This window comes from Puma concolor, chromosome D2 (assembly GCF_028749965.1).
Source record: "Puma concolor isolate L17-30 chromosome D2, mPumCon1.1.hap2, whole genome shotgun sequence".
Lineage (NCBI taxonomy): Eukaryota > Metazoa > Chordata > Mammalia > Carnivora > Felidae > Puma > Puma concolor.
The window spans coordinates 51,271,204-51,277,057 of record NC_141677.1 but is presented as its reverse complement, the minus strand read 5'-3'; the positions used below and the strand labels follow the sequence as shown (position 1 = coordinate 51,277,057).

Below are 5,854 nucleotides of genomic sequence, written 5' to 3'. Positions count from 1 at the left end.
GGAGAGGGAGGCAATTATTATCTGTAGATCCTACCCACACAACTTAGAGTAACTTCAGAGAAAATGGTTTAGTTGTCCACACAATTGAGTTTTTGTTGGCTCTGCCCTGACCATTTATTTATTTATTTACTGTTTATTTACTTACTATATTTATTTATTTTTGAGCTAGTGAGGGGGGTGGCAGAGAGAGAGGGACAGAGGATCCAAAGAGGATCCCATCCTCTCTCAGAGCACAGCCCAATGTGGGGCTCGAACCCACGGACCCTGAGATCATGACCTGAGCTGAAGTCAAGACGTTTAACCGACTGAGCCACCCAGGCGCCCTTCCCGTGAACATTTAGTTGATGACACAATTCTTCCTGTTCTTCAGCCTATGTCTACTGTCTACACCCGACCTCTGCTGTCCGCGGCAGTCACAGCGATGGTGGGGAATTAGGCAGGAGGTCTGTCTCAGCACAATCAAGCTGTAGGGATCTCTGTTCATTACAAAACTTGGTCTCATACAACCCTAAGGCCCATGTCTGTTTTGGTGGCCATCGAGAAATTGCCAGGTATAACCTCACTTGGATAGAAGAAATTAACCTTTTTAAAAGGGTATAGAGAATTAGGATTGGTTTTAACAAGAGAATACCACACTGCCAAGCAAACTCAAAATACGCTGGCATGCAAACTCTAAGGTGTAGAGACTTAGAAACTCATTATATAATGCTAAGTACTCATTAATTACCACTCATGTTTGAATGTCAGCTCTGATTCACTGATTCAGTGCTGCAAAACAGCTTGAGTGGAAGCAATGAGTCTCGCCTTTCAACTCAGGGGAAGTTAACTTTGATCAGTCAAGTGGTAAATTGCAAAACTATGATAAAGGCCTTGCCCAAAGCAAGGTTACCAAGTATGAGAGGTGGAAATTAGACACTCCACTGTCATTCTGACTTAAAAATTCCTAAATAAATGTTAAACATCTGCTTAGAAAATACTCATTAGGAAGGTGCCAGATTATTAGCCTGCTTTGAACTCTCTTGAACTCTCAGCACAGAATGAAGAGGGAGGGCTTGGAATGGAGATGATCTTTAACACCCTCCAAGCCTGAGCTTTTGTGATTCTGAGTATCAGGCACTGGGCCTGCCCTTTACAAAGCTAACACATGGAAATAAAACATGTTTACTCCGAAAAGAGTTCCTAACAATGACCACACTGACAAATTAAGCCTGTCACGTGCTCTGCGCTCCTGCAATATCCTTGCACGGTCTGCAACATCCAGACAATGAAGGAGGTGGGGGTTCCTGTCTTCACTGAACAGGAGAAAAGACTGAGGCTCCAAGAAGGTAAGGAACACACCCATGATCACGTGCCAATAATCGAGAATCCTGAACCGGCCTTCTGGAGAAAATCTAGGTTTCTTTGGGTGCAAACGATCCTGATGTTTGCTTCCATTCTCCAAAGGGGATTGTGTATGGAGGCAATGCCTGTGTAACTATCGAGATTTCTTCACAATTTCACATTGGCTGATCTGAGGTCCTAACTCAGGTGCCTTCCTTCTCGGTTATTCAGTTAATATTCACATGCTTCCCTTCGGCCTTCTCTCATTTTCCACATTCCACACCAGCACTGATGGTCAGGCTAGAGCGCTTCTAAAACAAACAACAACCAAAAAACTTATTCACTAAACTTTTATGTGGTTAAAATAATATGTATTTTGCCTTGTCCAGGAAAAAATCCTTGACTTTACAAAATACTGACTTGACATTGCAAAGATCCATGCCGAAATTATATTTGAAAATGGAACGATTATTGATTTCTGTATCAATTTTCTGTCTCATGTATTGAAATAGATGCTTTCTATTTTATTCAATAACTTGCATTCTTAGCTCTGATGTTACTTTTGAATATTTATATTTTTCACAAAAACCAGTTCATCTTGATGTGATTTCTTTTTTTAACTAACCTTTCAATTATAAATTTGGGGAGAGAGGTATATAAAAATTATGGTGTTTGGCTTTCAGCATTTCTCATTATATTTAAATTTTTTAGTGGTAATGCAATCTTTAGTTTCAGTGAGTAAACCTCTTTTTGATAGCTAATTGATTTTTTAAGATTATTTATTTATTTTATTATTTTTTTTAATTTTTTTTAAATATTTATTTTTGAGACAGAGAGAGACAGAGCATGAACGGGGGAGGGTCAGAAAGAGAGGGAGACACAGAATCTGAAACAGGCTCCAGGCTCTGAGCTGTCAGCACAGAGCCTGATGCGGGGCTTGAACTCACGAACCGCGAGATCATGACCTGAGCCGAAGTCAGACGCTTAACCGACTGAGCCACCCAGGCGCCCCTTTATTTTGAGAGAAAGAGAGAGAGCAGGAACACAAGTGGGGGAGGGACAGAGAGAAAGGGAGAGAGAGAATCCCAAGCAGGCTCCGTGCTGTCATCATGAGCCCCACGGGGGGCTTGATCTCACAAACCCTGAGACCATGACCTGAGCCAAAATCAAAAGCCCAATGTCCAACCAATTGAGCCACCCAAGTGCCCCAATATCTAATTTTTTAAATGACCTATCATTTTGTCGTGATTACAATTTATATTATAAAAACCTTGTCTTCTAAGTCCATTCCTGTCCTTAAAGATGGCTTTTAAAAAGAATTTATATTGAATTATATTTATTCCTGTTCAATTTTTTTTTTCCCCAGAAATGATGTAGGCCGGTTTTCTTTTTATAAATCAAATTCTTTGGTCTCAGTAACTTAGCCCGGTGTAATTGCTTAAGTAATAGTAGCATCTCAAATGTCAGATGGCTTTTATTGAAGAAGATGCTTATAATATGGAGTATCTTAGTGTGGCGTAGGCCAGCATGTCTCAGAATAACCTGGAGGGTTTGCTTAAAGGCCTGTTTGGGGACCTCTCCCAAGACCTTCTGAATTCAAATCTCTGGAGTTGAGGTCCCAGAATGCATTTTTTAAAATCTCCCCAGATGATCCTTAACCACTTAAAATTTGAGAATCACTGTACTAAAGGGTATATTACTACAAGCATTAAAAAATCATGTCCACACTTCAAATAAACCGTCCTGATTCTCTGGTAGGTTACACCCGATGGTGAAGACGGTGTCCATCTTGTCCGTTCGTATGGGAACACACAGACTCCAGGCCATATCACCCACAGGCACTGCAGGACAGGCTCAAGGGATAGGAATGTCAGCTTACCACTCAAAGGAGTCTGTAATACAAGCAGTTAATCAGCACTACCCTAAAGATATAATCAGCAGATGTAAAATAAAGATATTTTTCAGATTCCAAGCATTTCGAGGTGGAACAAACCTCCAGGAGAGCAGACAAAGTGGCATCAGAAGTTATTAAGTAACATCTGCTCACATGACCTCATGGGCCTGCAATCAACACGGCTGCCTTTTACCCTGAAAAACTCACTGGCAAAGCCAGCAGGGAGTTCGGCACCTTCGAGCATTAGCCCCTCGGTCTCCTGGGTGGCACCACACCAGTAAAGAGACTATCTTTCTTTACTGCAAAAGCCCAGTGTCCGTCTTCCTGGTCTTGCGGCACATCGGGCGGATGAACTCTCGTTGGGTTCAGTTGCAAGTGCTGGAAAGCTGCATTGTTTGATGAGCATCGATTGATGAGACACACCCGATCACTGATGATGGCACCACATCAGTCAACCATAGCTACTACAGGATGGCTGGCTGCCCCTAGAACAATACACGAGCAAGTCCCCCACATTATGTTGAAACAGATTTTGCCGGCACAGTTTGGTAGTCTAGTTTTCAGCCTCTGTTTCACTCTCACGCTTCTTAAGCACCTCCTCTGGCCTCAGAAGGGAATGTTCTCAGTTCAGTTTGCAGGGGTGAAGGGATCTCTTAGTGGGGCAGTTACTCTGCTTCAGATGGTCCGAGGTTGGCCTTGGGTGAGCCGCTAGCCTCTCTCCAAAAGACATCTCCGTAAGTTCAGCGTCCACTCACTGTTGCTGTCATCTCTGAGTACTCAACAGTTTGTGTTTTCTGAGCACACACTGGAAATTTTAAGGACGAGCTGCATGGAAACTTAAAAGAATCCACTTTTTCCGAAAAGATCATTGTGCTGAATGGCAGAGGCAGGGTTGTGGTATAATTATTTTAGGCTATGGGAAAACAGCAATCACACCTTGCGGTCACATAGTCTTTTTTCACCTAGGGATCCTCCAAACTTTCCCCAACAAAAACGGCAACAAAAACAATGACAAAAACCTCACTTTTATAACAGGCAGTATGTTTACAAAGGTTGCCATGACAGAAGGTAAGCGAAATCCTATTTGTTGATCTCCATTGCACAAAAGGCTTGTTAAATTCAACAAGGATTTATTAATCACTTGTTGTGAGCTGGGTGTTGAGTTTAATCCCAAAGGTCATCTTTGGGTTGGCACAATCTAGAGCCCTCTCGTTAACTTGAGAGGTATCTATCCGTTTCCTCCAAATTTCAACATAAAAGTAATTGAAATTAATTATTTCTTCTTCTTCTTCTTTTTTTTTTTAGTAAGTAAGCCACTGTGGCAAACAGTATGGAGGTTCCTCAAAAAATTAAAAATGGAATTACCATAAGATCCAGCAATTTCATTACTGGGTGTTTACCCAGAGAATATGAAAACACTAATTCGAAGGGACACGGGCACCCCTGTGTTTATTGCAGCATTATTTACAATAACCACATTGTGGAAGCAGCCCAAATGTCCATCGATACATGAACAGATAAAAAAGATGTATGTTGGGGGGCGCCTGGGTGGCTCAGTCGGTTAAGCAGCCGACTTCGGCTCAGGTCATGATCTTGCGGTCCGTGAGTTCGAGCCCCACATTGGGATCTGTGCTGACAGCTCAGAGCCTGGAGCCTGTTTCAGATTCTGTGTCTCCCTCTCTCTGACCCTCCCCCGTTCATGCTCTGTCTCTCTCTGTCTCAAAAATAAATAAACGTTAAAAAAAAAAAAGATGTATGTTGTATATACAATAGAATATTATTTAGCCATAAAGGAGAATGAAATTTTTCTACTTTCAACAACATGGATGGTGCTAGAGAGTTTAATGCTAAGTGAAATAAGCTAGTCAGAGAAAGACAAACACCATATGATTTCACTCATATGTGGAATTTAAGAAACAAAACAAAAAGGGGTGCCTGGGTGGCTCAGTCAGTTAAGCGTCAGACTTCAGCTCAGGTCATGATATCGTGGTGCATGAGTTCAAGCCCACACTGGGCTCTGTGCTGACAGCTCAGAGCCTGGACCCCGCTTCGGATTCTGTGTCTCCCTCTTTTGGTGCCCCTCTCCTGCTTGCGTTGGGTCTCTCTCTCTCTCTCTCTCTCAAAAATAAAAACATTTAAAAAGTTTTTTTTGAAAAAGAAACAAAGCAAATGAACAAAAGGGAGAGAAAGAGACAAATGAGCCAACCAACCAACCAACCAAACAAACAAAAAATACCCAGACTCTTGAGAACAAACTGATGGTTACCAGAGGGGAGGGGAGCTGGAGGGATGGGTGAAATAAGAGATGGTGATAAGGAGGACACTTAGGTTGATAAACACTGAGTGATGTATGGAATTGATGAATCACTGTATTGTATACCTGAAGCTAATATGACACTGTATGTTAACTACCCTGGAATTAAAATAAAATTAAAATTAAAAAGCGATGCCTGTGTGGCTCAGTTAAGTGTCTGACTTCAGCTTAGCTCATGATCTGACAGTTCATGGGTTCAAGCCCCAGCATCGGGCTCTATGCTGACAGCTCAGAGCCTGGAGCCTGCTCTGGATTCTGTGTCCCCTCTCTCTGCCTCTCCCCCGCTTGTGCGCGTGCTCGCGCACTCTCTCTCTTCCTCAAATAAA

At 42.3% G+C, this 5,854-nt stretch overlaps 1 long non-coding RNA gene across 1 annotated transcript; it reads left to right on the top strand.

The window, feature by feature from the left end:
- The first annotated feature begins 1,036 nt into the window (after positions 1-1,036).
- On the top strand, positions 1,037-5,329 carry LOC147576063 (uncharacterized). The gene is made up of 2 exons (XR_015241720.1): positions 1,037-1,325; positions 3,286-5,329. It is a non-coding gene; the product is annotated as an uncharacterized LOC147576063 (long non-coding RNA).
- Positions 5,330-5,854: the final 525 nt, after the last annotated feature.